General features: G+C 48.5%; 1 long non-coding RNA gene across 2 annotated transcripts in view; it reads right to left on the bottom strand.

Annotated features, from left to right (window-relative positions):
* LOC110357290 (uncharacterized) overlaps positions 1 to 14,870 on the bottom strand; it is a 41,548-nt gene extending 26,678 nt beyond the window's left edge. For both annotated transcript variants that reach the window (XR_010473026.1, XR_010473025.1), the window contains exons 1-2: positions 14,745 to 14,870; positions 4,028 to 4,182 (exon numbers count right to left, since the gene is read on the bottom strand). This is a non-coding gene — a long non-coding RNA (uncharacterized LOC110357290). The remainder of the gene's footprint in view (positions 1 to 4,027; positions 4,183 to 14,744) is intronic.
* Between the last annotated feature and the right edge of the window lie 21 nt (positions 14,871 to 14,891).

A 14,891-nucleotide genomic window follows, 5' to 3' on the forward strand; every position in this document is an offset into this window, starting at 1 on the left:
AGCTGATGTGAGCAGTCCCACTGACCACTGGGTGACCAATTCTCAAAATGACTAATGCTTGCAATCCACTTACATGTTGCAATCACTAGGCAAAATGGAGTGTTTTTTCAATGAAGATGAACTTCACAATTCTCCTACTCTCAAGCAGGGATCTTTGCCAGCTGCTCATTGCTGTCTAGGTCCAATTAGAAACTTGCCTGCTTTCCCTTGGGGAGCCTGTGACCAGTGATACAGTCTCCCTAAAACAAGCTTGTTTGTTTTCCTTCACTGCTTGCTTCCATTTGCTAATAAACAGCCTACACACATATTTAGTCCCATCTAATCTTATGCTTCACTACAAGTGGAATTAAATGTGTTTCTTTCTTGTATTACGGGGGAAAAAAAAAAATGCAACCCACATTATTTCTAAAAGTCAAGGACCCACTGGAATTCAAGCTGGTTTTTACTGTTCTTTCTTTCTCTTACTCTCGTTTTTCAGGGAGGGTGGGGGGTGGGTGGGAAATCAGTCATCGTCTTTTCCTCCAGAGCAAATCTCCTGGAACATGCCCAAGCCCAGCTGCACCACTGTTTGCTGGGTTTTGCCACAGGCTGTGGTTTCTTTAGGAGACAGTTTCAGGTGCAATGGAGCAAATTTGTCTATTTGCCACCCTGAGAAGAAAGTCCCCGCTCACTCCCCTGCCATGTGCCTGTTCCACTCTGTTCTGCCCTGGCCCCAGAGTCGTGGCCCTGAACACCTCCTTGCTTGGTTTGACCCCAGGTGGTGAGCCCATCCTTGGGTTAGTTTGAGCAAAAGGCCATTTTTGGTGGTCTGATCTAGGGGACAACACCACAGCCTGTCCTACCAGCCTGGCAGCATTTGGAGCCTGTCATGCTGGGCTGAGAAAGCCTGGGATACCGCAATGCCAAAAGTTACACACTGTGGAAAAACAACATGTGTGAGCTTAGATCTCGTTAAACTCCCCCAAAACTCCTTCTATGGGACTAAAGCAGGTAAGCTTTAACTAATTCATTGTCATGCTCTTAGCCGTCCCCTTGGGGAACCTGGAAGTTACTTGCAGCAGGAGATTTAGGCCAGCCCTGACAAGCTCACGTCTGTAAAATATGAATCCACTGTTTATGCTGGGCACATTGGGTGTAAGTATATGAGAAAAACGCTCACAAAGCCAGCTTAAAACACTCATCTTTTACCTTGAGGTACACATTGCCTCACAAAGCTTAAAATACCATGATGACTGCTGTTATAACCCAGGCAAGGGCTCTCTTGAGTGCCTGAAGGATTTTTTTGACAATTAAACAAAGATCTTTTACAATCAGAGGAGTCATTTTGCTGGTGCAAGTCCATCTAATGGCAGATTTGCAGGTAACATTAAAGCCCACTAAAAGAGCAGGGGAAAACAAAATTGCAAAATTGAATGTAGGGTCCTGAGAGTGGCACATGTCCTTTTGCACCTTCTGTATACACTTGGACTCTCCTCAAACCATTCTTTGGTGAGAGCAGGAACGTCTTTCAGGAGCTGATCTGAGCAGCAGCCTCAATGTCAGTGCTGTTGCTGCGCTCGTACCTCCAAAGTTCTACTCTCTCTTGTTAATTCACCGAGTGGATGAACAGTTTGTACAATTATTCCCCACTCTTTCTTGCTCAGGATTGCCTGGAAATGGCTGAGACCTTGAGACGGAGGATTTTGTTGTGTTTTTTTAAGGCTACTTTGCTGGTGCTGCATACACCTGTGGCAGCATTTCCATGCAGAGGGGGATGCTCTGCAGCCCTCATCCCTACACCCAGTGAGGGAGGCCCCTGGCTGTGGGTCTGACTCTACAGCACCACTTCTTGGTGCACAACTCCCTGCAAAGTCAGTCCCACCACAGTGCAGGCCCAGCTTGAACACGTTGTCATGCTGTTACCCAAAAAGGGCACTGGAAATCTCTGTTCACTAGTAAGAACGATGCAGTTATGGTGTTTTGCTAAGCAAAGATGTTTGGATTCCTTGCTAGAGCCGTTCCTGCTGAATAGTGAAATGCAAGGCTGAACTGCGACAATAGCTTCACCATAACAAAGCAGTTTGAGGAAATGGATTTGTATAACCAAAAAGAGCTCTGCATGAATGCACAAATCAATGTGGGTAAAGAGATTCCCAGGAAATCACTTTAGACAATATAAGGGTTAAAAAGACATGAGTGAGCCTTGCAAGAGGCTTAGGTCCCTGGACACCAAGCTAATGTGCTTCCACTAGTCTGTGTTGAAGTTACCAGAGCAAATAACTTCAGGCTTTAGAAGTAAAGAGTGTGAATATTGTGGGGGTTTTTTATTTCCCCATAAAGATTTTTCTTAATAAAATGGGTGAGATTTGTCAGATGTGACCTTAGGAAAGCTGCTAAGTGTTAATTGGCTTCTAGTTACTTTCAATGTAATTTGGGAGTGCATAGCCTTTGTAGATCCACGCCCAAACACAAGCTGGAAGTCACACTTGTGATAAGCAAGTTTGGGTTGTAATTATGAACATCTCATTCTTTCCCATATGTCCTTCCCACAAAGGCAGAGCTCTAGACTGCTAATTGTGCTCCCTCACAATAGTTCCAAGTGTTTCCCATGAAGCAGGCTCTTATCTCTCTGAGAGTGTTTTTAAAAAATTTTATGCCATTTGTCTCCTTGGCTACCTGGCCCTACTCACCTCTCAGTGCCCCAGGGAAATTGTTTTTTACCCTTCTTTGGTAAAATATCATTGTAATTTTGCTAGAAAGTGCAGGCAGAGGTCTGTTTGCCTCTGGGCAAGATGGACACTGGAGAAGAGTTAAAGGTGCCTCTGGCCACAAGGGTACACTGGAAAAGTGTGCAAGCCAGGGCCTCACTCTGCCTGAACCCCTGCAGATCTGACCAACCCATGGCTTTGCCCAAGCTGTGCCTGGCTTAGCGTCTGACTCACTGATTTGAAACAAAAAGCTGTTTCCCACAGTCCCCCTGCCAGGTGATATGGGATTAACTTCTCCAGGCTCTTTATGTGAGGATTAGAGATATGTTTAAGACTCAGGCCAGGTCTGCACTAGGTCAAGGCTAGGAGTGAAGGCTGGAGCTCATTCTGAATGACAGACATCTACAGAGACTCGGCCTCTTGTGGTGAGATTCCTCCAACAATAAAACTGGCCCTTTCTGGGTACAGATAGAAATTTCAGGAAGAGTGTGATGGGAAACATGGCCAGATTTAAACCCTTATTCGAGCCTGACTTTTGTTGTTATTATTAATTTGTATTTAAAGCTTAATTTTGATTATTAGAAAGGAAGGCAACCTGTCACTATTTGTGCTGCTTATTTACTTCTTATATCACTTAGGCTTAAAACATGCATAGGCAGAAGCACTACACACAGCATCCTGCTGCATCCCTAGTTAGAATGGAAGTGTTTCATAGGTGTTGTACTGGCTCTTACCACAGAGAGGAATCACAGTTTTTGTCCAGAGCTACAATGGACTGTTTCACTTTCTGTTTACATGTGCCACTTCAGAGGTGTCTGCTCATCCCTGCAGTGAGGACACAGGGATGGGCAGGGACAAAACAAAGTCTGCTCTGCATCACTTAAAAATGAAGAACATGACAGATGCTTCCTGTCAGCATTAAGTCTTGTTCCTCCTTCACAAGTTGCTTCTCCCCAAACCTCTCCCTGACTTTGAATCCCACTTTTAAGGGGTCCATTTCCCTTCAGCTGTGCTTCTGAGAAGTGCTGCTGTTCCTCCTTGCTCCCTGAGAGGAGGCTGGACCCCTGGCCACACCAGGAACGGGCCCCACTTTTGGCACCAGGGCAGCTGTCTGGGTGCCCAGACACAGGAAGAAGCCAGATGCAGGAAGCTTTCTGTTTACCCTAATGGGACTGAAAATGTGTTTAGTAGATTGGCAAAATATCCTCAGAACAGAACTCAGCATGCTGGAAAATAGGGCACTTGGCAAAGGCATTCATGGCATTAAAAGTATATACGTAAAGACGCCAGGCATTATGTTTATATTTATATAGCTAGCAGGCAGTGAAACATTTCCATACCTCTACATGGTCACCAAGGCCCTGCTCTCCAGGGAAAAGGTGTCCTTAGGATCCAGCCATCAGCTACCAAATGCTCTTGGCTAAATGCAACAATGTCCAACAGGTCATACAGGGCGTCCCACAGCCAGGGTGGATGGGAGGCCAGCAGCTACCTCCTGGTGACAGAAAAAACAAGGGGCCCTTCAGGCTGGCAGTGCAAGAGGCAGAAGTGACTGAAGAAGGAGCAAGTGACTGAGCACCCCTTTGGTGTGGAGATCAGACCTGACCTCACAACCAATGCCAACCCCAAGGGTTGAGGAATTTGGCTTTATCCCTGCTGTCACCACAGAAAACCTGCATGAACATTTTGTCTCTCTCTTCCCCTTTCCCTTGCTTACACTGACTGAGCTCATACCATTTACCCACCCTTATTTTGGTGAATACCATGTGCTAAGCAAATGCTACAGCTACAATATTTGCTGCTGCACTGTCAGACACTCCCAGTCAGCAGGGAAGGATGGAGCTGGCAAGCATCAGTCAGCACTGCCTGACTTCAGCCTGGTGCAAAGCAGAGGCATGGGACCCTGCAAATCACGACATCTGGCTGTGGGCAGCAGGTTACAGCTCTCCCTCACAAGGCGCTGCTGGAGCACCATCACTCGGTGTCCCCATTGGGTAACCAGCACACAGCAGGCTGTCAGGTTGGTGCTGCATGAGACCAGCCCTGGGCTCTGCTGAGCAGCCACCTGCCATAAAACTTCCAGTTTCTTTGTAAAGTGCTTTTTCCCCCTTTTGGTTCCTCCAGTGTCAGAGACTCCTCCTGGGGAGGGTCCCACAGGCATCTGCAGCTCCTTGCTGCTCCAGGGCATGGCATGGTGCAGGGGCATAGCCAGGAGAGCATGCCCAGGGTATTTTCTGGTGACTTGCCATGTTTTCCCTAAAAGCTTCTTTCCGACCAGTACGATGCGCAGCTGCAGGACGGCCTGTCGCAGTCTGTTCCTCACGAGCACCATTTTACTTGAGGGAAGGTGCCCCAGTGCCCCCCAGCCACCAAGGGATGTTGAATGGTAGTTTATTTTTTTATGTGAATCTTGGCTCCCAGTGAGCAAAACTGGTTCCTTTCCCACTGAGCAGTTGCCGAAGAAGCCTGAGTTTTGTCTACTGTTTATGATTTTTTTCTGTGTTTCTGTCTAATAAACAGTTACCACCAGGAGGAAAACTGCTGCTGGTGTATGTGTGCATCCCAGTTCCACCTGGGAGTGTGACCAATTGCTTGTGGGGGTGGTGGCAGTGGGGCCCTGGGACAGGGGAGCTAGGCAGCCCAGAACAAACAGCCGTGGGCCAGGAGCAGCTCTGCTCGTGGGCTGTGTTTCCTAGGGGGTGCACATTGGTGGTACTGGATGAAGAAGGCATCCCCACCTCTGTCAGGGACTGCTCCTCTGAGATGCTGCTGTGGTAGCACTGACAGGGTAGTGACCGTGTCAGAGGCTGCAAGGAGGACTGGAAGGTGAACCCACCAAAGCCTTCAGTGTCAACAACCAAAAGCCCTCAATTTGAGCTTTTGAGCCACAGAGATAGGGTGGGCACACTCTGGGCCAGGATCTGCAAGCCTTGCTTTGACCGCACTGACATGCAACTCAGGAGCAACAAGAGGCAGATTGCGATGTGTGAACAACCAAAAAAACACCACAGCACAAGAGCCATTTTTCTCAGCAGCAGCCCTGCTGTGCTGGAGATCACAACCAGCAAAACAAGCACCTCTGAGAAGGGCCCGGCTATTGACCAAAGAAGCTACAGCTGCAGCAAACCAGCTGCCCCAGCTCTAATGAGAGTCACGCTTTGAGTATTCACCTCCATGGTCATGCTTTGAATATGACAGGACTTGGCCTGCATGGTCATGGCTCTGAAAGCACTATACAAGTAAAGATGCTTGTGGTGGATGGTCTTCCTGCCCTGGTGGAGCCTTCCAGTTGTTGGCAGCTGCCCAGCTTAGTCCAGAAGTTGAAGCAGTTAACTGCAGCAATAGCTGAAACGTGAAACTAGGTGGCCTATATATGCCAAGAATTGTTCACAATCGCTCTTTGATGTTAAATTTAATATGTAGTATGCTGTGTAAGTACGGTTGGCTGTGCATTTCATATAAATTAATTACAAAGACCTTGTGAGCCATGCAGAGAACAGCGGGCGGTACTTTAAATGCTGCACGCAGACATTTGAGGTTGCAGGGAGAAATCCTGCTGCAAGGCTCAGCCATGGTGATTTGCCGCCTTCCTCTTTTGGAGACCACCTTGGAGATCACATCTTCTCTGACCAGTGAGCCATGGTTCAAGCAGATCCCCCTCCCGTGCACACAGGTTTCTCCCTCTGTCCTTGTCAGCCCTAGCAAGAGGCACAAAGCTCCTTCCTCAGTTACCAGCATCCCAGGGTGATTTGGAGATGAGACACACACTTGGTCTGGATACTGGGAGTGTTTTTTAACAAAAGCATCAATATGAAAACAGTGTATCTGGGAGTTGAACCAGAAAGGAGCCATCCAGAATTACCGGGAGTATGTAATGGGGTTACCTGATGATGAATGGGTCATCAGCGCACGAGCTGGTGTACAGTGCATGCATTTTAGGCAATGTACCCTGGGGAAAGAGTGTCACCTTGTTAGGATGCCTGTGATCTGCAGCAGCAATTGGTTTGGTTTTCTTGCAACCTATCATTCTCAGCCTTGTAGCAAAAAGTTCTGAAGTCTTTACCTTGCAGTTCAGGCTGTGGGGAACACAGGTTTCAGCTATACTTTGTGTATGTACCAGGTACACATCAGCCACCAACCTGGCTCATGAGGAGCCCTGACAGCATCTCACCTCCCTACTTTGCAAAAGGAGACAGCCAGCAACATTTTCAGAAGGGAGAAATAATCTCTTTTCTTTCTCTCATTTTGTGCCATCCTTTTGACCTGAACCTTCGTCAGAGGAAATCAATTAACACAAAAGAGAAGCACCTTACATTCTGTCGGACATTAAGCTAAGTAAATCTCAGCCTACAAGGTGAGGAAATAAGAGCAACAACCAACCAAAAACAGGGAGACAGAAGGGAAAAACTCACACAGTCTCATATTTGTCAGTGTAAAACCACTGTGGTGCCTACTCCAACGTCTGGCATCGCTCACTTACCTATCCTTCTCAAAGCACTTTGTGATTGCTTGCTAAACTTGCTTTCTTTAACATAGAAAAAGGAGGGGCAGTATATGAGCATTGAGGGCACAGGCTGCTAGGGTGTGCAGCATGCAGGTGTGGAGAGCAGCTTGGACAGGTGGCTGCCAGCAGCCCAGCAGCACCTTCCTATCACTGCAGTTTGGAAATGTCTTTGCTGAACTGGCACCTGAGCTTCCCTCCCCTCCAGAAAAGCCCCAGCAGCAGAAGGCTGGGAGGCAGCTGGGGGGTCAGGGCAGAGAGGGAAGCCCCTCGCTCCTGGTTTTGCTGGGGTGGCAGCACGGCTGCTCTGCAGCGGGAGTGTGGGGGACTACAGTGGGTCCATGGATTCCCTGATGGAGGGCATGGGAACAGAAATTAGCCTTGAAGATACTAAGGCCTACCCATGAGAAAGGTAAGGAGTAAAGGAGTATCCGGAGATGTTAAGGTGTACCCGTGAGAGAGAAGGGAGTAGAAGAGTAACATTGATGATAACAAAATTAGCCAATGAGATGTTACTGCTGCAACTTGTAACCAATAGTGAAGAGACACATGAACTGGAAAAACTGTATAAAAATGCACTTGTGGCAATAAATGGCATCTACTACTTTCATCCTGTAAGAACTTGGTCTATGTCGTTTGTCCATCTCAACCACGACACGGGAGGATGCGGCAGTCATGACTGGAGCACCCAGCACAACTGTCCTTGGAAGTGACAGCTCTAAGCATGTCTTACTCATCAATTTTCCAACTCGAATCAAAGAGGACAGGGCTAGGAGTGAGCTCTGTGCCTGATTCTATATGTTATTCATTTGCTTCTATAGCTCTTATTGTTGCAGCCTCTCAGCATCATTCACAGCCTTCCAGATGGGTGAGAGCATTACCAACCCCAGCCTGGCGCCAGCGGTTTAGGGGAAATCCCAGCTCGCCCCATTAGTTCTGTCACCTTTGCAACACCCCCCTCCATAGCCCTTTTCCCTTTCCCAGTGCTGTGTCCCTCCTGGTTTTGGCTGGGAGACCTCCTCACTGGAGCATGAGATGTGCTCCTCTTGAGTACCAGAGGACAGGCAGCCTGTCTGGATTGCCTGCCCCTGCCTGTAGCTGCAAATCAAAGCACAGGCAGCCTTTTTCCTGCAGGCAGCTCTCCATTGGCTTTGCTTTCCCCAGCAAATGCCATAGCAGGTGAGGAAGCTGTTAGAGGGGCTGTGGTGGCCTCCCCTGGGTGCTGCTCCCATCTCTCCCTACTGCTAGGGAGAGAGGATGGCCACTGCCTTCTCTCCTGTTTCACAGGGGCAGCAATCTCAGGGTTAAAGCCATCCTGGTTTCCAGCAGTGGGCGAGGACCAGGCCTGCAACAGTGGGAGGGAGAACCATGGCTGCAGGGCCCTGGGGCTGTGGGAACCACAGCAGTAGGAGCTGTGGCCCCTGCAGCACTGCCCATGCTGCCCACCCTGCCCACAACTGCAAGGAAGCAGAAACACAGTGCAAGGTATGATCACAGACTATTTGTAGGTGACAGTCACGTAGAAAACTAATGCCAGCTATCAGCACCATGCTGCTGTCAATGGCACAGCACCTGGGAATGCCATCAGGCAACAGACTCCACTGAGGTGATATCTGCTGGTAACATCTGGTAACATTGCCACACTTTGACAGTTGACCCTCAGAAAATAACTTTCTATTCAGATTTACAGTTGCCTGATATTCTATACACAGCTCGTTCATGTTCCTTGTGGGGAGGGGGGTTTCTCAGTGTTTGCTGAGCACAAGAAGGGCTTGGGAGGCAACTTACCCTAGGTGGGAGGATCAAGAGAAAGGCAAAATGTGATTCAGGAGATGACTCTGTGGTGTCTCATTTATTGGCAGGAGATGTAATATTCTTATACTTATGCTCTCAGAGCAGGTCGCTCTGAAGACTGAACGTGGGACCTTTAGTTACAGAAACCACAAAGGTGCTACTCCTGGAACTAAGGAAGAGACTTGCCTGTTGCAAAAACAAATGTCCAGAAGGAAGAAAACACACGTGGAGGAACTTTGAGGTAGTACAGCTTCAAATTATACTGCATCCAACACAACTGCTCCGTTGATTCACTCAATCACTGCAAATCTGACACTGTTGTAAAGAGAATGTCGTCCCTTGCTTCAAGACATGCCATGTCCTTTAAGCCAGTAGAACAGGTCACATCATCCACTAGTGTCCCTAGAAGGACCCCAAGCAAACTCCAGTGGGAAATCAGACACATTTTTCTATGAGGTTGATTAACCATCACAACTTGCTTCTGGAATGGGAGAGGCACTTGATGGCCCATCCCACCAGGTTTTCATACTTAGAGGGAGGTTGTGCCCACTCTGCAGATTTGCTGGTGGTTTCAAGCTGCTGTCTATAGGATGTGCACAATGGGATGGCTTTTGCCCCTACCACCCACCTCCCTTGTGGAAGGCTGTGTGAGGGAAGGTGAGGCTGAAACACAGGGCCAAAGTGGTTTTGGTTTGTCTATGTGTTGACTGGAGGCCTTCAGCATTCAGAAAGGTAACTTCTGCAAAGCAGCTTTATAGTAAAGGCTAGTCCTGGACTACTGTCCCAGAAAGCGTGCTGCAACCAAGGAGAAGCACAGGTTGTCACACTCAATACAGCTCTAATTAGATGAAATACAAGAAGCTGTGAGGGATAGAGGAGTTTGGACTAGGTAGTCTAACCATCTCATCTGATTTTACACCTTCCAGATGTACCACTCAGCCCATTTGCTGTAGAATCTTTCAAAGGAGACACTAGGAAACATTTCCTAGTGTGAGAAAATGACAATATAAAGGGTGAAAATTGAAGTCAGCAAGTATCTCAACATGCTACAGGGACAACAAGACAATCTCAGATACAGAACATAAAAGGACTGAAAAGAGGACACTCATGGATGCTCAGAGGGGGTCAGAGCTGAAGGGGTGGGTAGGCAGAGGGAAAAGCAACAGCAAAAAAGCATTGCGGAATTTTGAAAACAAGGGTGGCAATCCAGAAGTGTGTGGGATGCTGTTAAGGGGGCAGGAAAAGAGGGAAAAAAGTTATTGCTCTGCCTTGATGTGACCTTCTTTTACAGTGGATGGAGTTTATGCCCATCCTGCTAAGACATCAAAGCTCCTGCAAGAACCTCGTGCAGGGGCTGGAGCCCCTTTCAGTGATATTCGAGTGCACACAGACACCTCCTCACTCCTTCAGATGACGTTCTGGGAATAGCTGGTTGACTTTCATTTTTTGTGGTTTTTTGGGTTTTGGGGTTTTTGTTTTGTTTTGTTTTGTTTTCCTCCTAAAAATGCCATCTTGGCAAAAACATTGAGAATGTCTTCTGCCATTTCAGGTAAAATTTGAAGAAATTGTTTTAAAGTTTTTATTCCAATGGCACTTTGTTTCTCTGCATGATAGGTTATACACTAAATTACTTAAAAGACAGAGATCTGCATAAACAATCAAAATGCCTTGACCCAAAACAACAGTTTTTGAGATTTCCTTGAAAGAAGAAAAAGTTCATGCCAATCTGGAACCTGCTTTTTCCTGTTTCTAGGCCTCATGGCTTTTCACAGATCAGAAAACACGATTTTCTCAACAGCTTTTTTTCCTGCAACGTCTGCCCAGCATTCTGGAAAGAGAGCAGCCTGGGGACACAGACACCACCCCAAATCTCTGTGCTTCTTTTCCCAGACAAAAAGGCTATGTTGCTGGTAAAGCAGTTTGAGTCTTTTTCCTGGTGAAGACAGTGTCCCCATCACCATCTTCACCTTCCAGTCCCATCCTGGTGGCAAAATGAGGTCAAATGATAAGGAGAGATCTCAGCCCAAACAGCATACGTTTTCTCACAGGATCTGCAGGGACTGGGGTCACACCCTGGGGACGCGAGGGGACAGATGGCCAGAGCTCTGAGAGATGTTGATAAAAAAAAACCCAGCCTTATCTACAGAGTATTGATTATTTCCTCTGCTTTGCTGTTGCAAATAGCTGCCTGCTGCATGGAAGCTATCCGCCTCGCTTCCCCAGGCTGAGGAGGACATGCTGCCCTCCCCAAGCCCCTCGCACAAAACAATTTTATTCTTCCACCTGTCTCTCACTAACATTAACTAAATAAAGTATCTGCACCCACTGGGTGCTGAATACATGGAGGACTCGCCTGAGGATGGCTGCAGACTCCAGCCCCTTGGGTATGGAGCCCCTTCCCCCGCCTGAGCCCAGGAGGGGACATCTGAGGAAGCAGCACATCTCGCTGCCAGCTCTGGCCCCTCACAGCACCCTACTCTCTCTATATTGCAGAGCTCTCCATATGTTGCCCCTGGTTTGCCACAAGCAGGGTGCACCCACTCACACCTCTCAAGTATTACCAGACGTGGTTCTTGGCGAGTAGGTGACACATGGGGCCAGCCACCCAGGGCAGAGCAGAAAGACAGTGCTGCTCATGGGCTTCACCTGCCCTCTCAGTGTTTCCAGCTGCCCATGGGGAGAAATGAAGACTCAGCATTCCCCAGGGAAACAGCCAAATCCTCCCTGTCAGCACCATGGGCTTGCTCCACACACAGTCTAACAGGCTGTAGGTTCCCACGCTGCTTCCTCCCAGCATGTATTTTAATGTGTTCAGCACTGCATATAACACATCCTACTGATGTATCTGCCTTAGCACATTTCAGAGGCATCATGTTTAACAGGCTGTCCTATTTGGAGATGCAGAAGGCAGGCTGGTGTTTCTCCAGCCCGAGAATGCACAAACAGCACTCTGCCTTTGATCTAGGACTCCACACATTACACAAAAGGCTTTCTTCCCTGCGAGGCGGGGAGGCTGCAAGACCTTTCTCCCTTGCAGATGCTCCTCTGACAGATATTCATGAGTGCAGCTCGAGAGGCACCTTGGGCCACTCTCACCCTTCTTCACTGCTGCCAGGGCCCCTCAGAGCCCCCATCCCTCTGTGTCCCGCTCTCTGCGAGTCACTGCCTCTCGCCACAGACTGTCCCCCAAGTGCAGGACATACCTTAGGGATAGTTCACAATTTTTTCCTCTCCATTTTGCATCTCGTCCCAGCACCAGCCTCCAGACAGCTCTTGTGGGTGCCAGTGGCAAGTGCAGCCCTCTCCCTGCTCCCTGCCCTTGTTTGCACCTCCTCCCTCCTGGTGTTCCTCCACAGCTTGGAGTTTGCTCTTCATCCTTCCTTCTCCACCGCCTGACTAAGTGCCTCAGCCAAAGCTCAGTGAGCTGGTGACTCTGAACTGTTTGATTTCCTCAGGCCTGTGTGGTACAACACTGCACAACAATGTTTAGCCCTGAGTCACCGGCACCTGCTAGAGATACTGCAGCGAAGGTTTGATCACACACGTACTCAAGCTGCTGTGAAGGAAACTGATGATTGTTTGGATCCGTGTAAGGTTCCAGTGCTGCACAGGCAAAAGCTTCCCGCAGACCAGCTGCTGCCTTTTGTAAGTCTCTTCACAACTGCCTCCTGCTGCAGAGGGCGGCTGGTGGCTCTGTGAGCTGTCACACCCCACGCCTGCCTGCAAGGGGTCACCGGAGCGATGCTGCCTGCATCCACTCGCCTGTTGCTTGGGGAGTCAAAGAGAAATGCATATGAAACCCCTATGAAATTCTGAGGTTACTTAAACAAACCACGGTCACACAGACCAATGCTAACGCTGTGACGGTCTGTCCTGCATCAAAGACAGAGGGGAGAGGGGCAGAGCTGAGTGCGCATTTGATGGGGGTTATCCTGCCATTGAAATACTCGGCAGGGAGGACAATAGCTATTCCCAGGCCTGTGAATAAGGAAAAGGTGGGTGGGTGGGAGATCTGGGTAGTCTCAAACAAAGCATTTGCTGCAGAAGGCCTCTAACTCTAGTTTATGAATTCAAATCTTGTTTCAGGATATTTTCAAAAGCACGTTTATATGTGCCAGAAATAACCCCAGAGTCCCTCATGACATCGGATGACACAAATGTTTGAATCACTTTTGAAAAATGACGTTTATTAGTTCTGAAACTCTTAGCTGAATGCAGAAGCCTGAGCTATCCTTGGAAAACTGTCTATTCGTTACTTTTTTGAAGCAATTTTGAGAGATCTCCTTGAATGCAAATTTCTCTTTAAAAAAGCCAGCATGACATATTTTGACTTTCCTTGTTTGACAATATCATAGTTATTTCATCTCAATAATGTAAAACATGATTGTTTCAGCTTTGCCTTCTCATTTTGCTCTGTGTGCTTTTGTATTACATTATCATATTTCAAAGCCACAAAGCCCAGATGGAGTATGTATAACATTTCATCTCTTCTACGTGTTCTGGCACAATCACACTGAAAATTTTGAACTTCATCATAGTAAAATGTTTCACTATATCTAAGTCAGGACTGGATTTGCTCTGGAATTTTGATTTTTTTTTTTTTTTTAATATAAAATCTTCAGCTTTTTTTTTTTTTTTTCTTTCTGTTATGCAGCAAAACCAGCTATTGAAATGTCAGATATTCCCTCGGAAGAAATGTTCTGTTTCTCAAAGATTCATTACTTGGCATCTGTGAAATGAGAGATTTCGGCCCAGTTCCCAGTGGACATGCCATTAGTTTCTAAAAGGACACTCTTGAGTTTGCAATGAGCTCATCACACTAGACATTTCAGGATGCAGCTCCCCATAAGGGTTTGTCCCTAGGGTTAAAGAGAATTCAAAGTTTGCCGCCCCATCTTGTCTCCCTTTGCTTCCCTCTCCCTGTCCCTTACCCGAGTGCATTACCCTTCTCCTGTTTGCGTGGTCCTCCTCTAAACCTCTAAAACGGATCAGTGACATGAGCTGGGTCAAACAAACATGCCAGAAAGCTCACTTGGAAAAAAAAAAAGGAGTAGCATCAGGACAGAGACAGAGCTGGACCCTGCTCAGCTGCTGCCCCTCTGTGAGCTAATTGCCACCGATGTTTGCTGTTTACCATGTCATTCTCTTTCATTACAATCTCATCTGGTCTAAGCTAAGTGCAACATTAAAATGCCAGCACACTCATTTTGCTCTCTGGAGGGCCTCAGTGATGCAAGCCTCTCCCCAGGACAGGCTCTGGCCGACGCTGTCCCCCCCGGCCCTGGCCCTGCATCTCTCTGTGCAGACGCAGAGACAGGCTCTTCCCCTGCACTTGGAAAAAATATGTGTTCCCCTGCGCCCACGTTTATTCTCTTTTGCCTTTTACAGGGAATTGTGTCACAGTTCTCGACACCGCGCGCCCATGACCAGAACGACTGAGCCCCTATTTGCAGCGCAGAGAAGGTCCGGGACAAAACTGCCGCCAGCGCTCACTTCGCCCTCGCCTTTTAAACACGCAGAGATAAAACATCCTTCTGGCAGCTTCCCAAAGGGATGGGTGGGGCGAGGAGCCTTTTGTTGCTCCCAGTTACCGATTTATTTTCATGGGTCCCCCTCGCCCCTCTTTCCCTCCCAGGAAACAGGACGCTGTTCTTTGTTCCCAGGCGCCGAGCCGCGGTCACGCGTGGCCCGGGCGCAGCCCACGCCTAACCCGCGTATAAGCCACACAGAAACCACGCGTAACCCGCATGTAACCGACGCACCGTCCTGGCCGGCGAGCAGCCGCTGCCTTCCGACGTGGCCGGTCGCGGGGGTCCGCGGTGCCGGTACCGGTGCCGAGGCGGGCGGCGGGGCCGTCCCGTCGGGCGGGCGGTGGCGGTGGCGGGTCCCGCCCGCGGTGGGCCGGCCCG

This window comes from Columba livia, chromosome 5 (assembly GCF_036013475.1).
Source record: "Columba livia isolate bColLiv1 breed racing homer chromosome 5, bColLiv1.pat.W.v2, whole genome shotgun sequence".
NCBI classification, from domain to species: Eukaryota; Metazoa; Chordata; class Aves; order Columbiformes; family Columbidae; genus Columba; species Columba livia.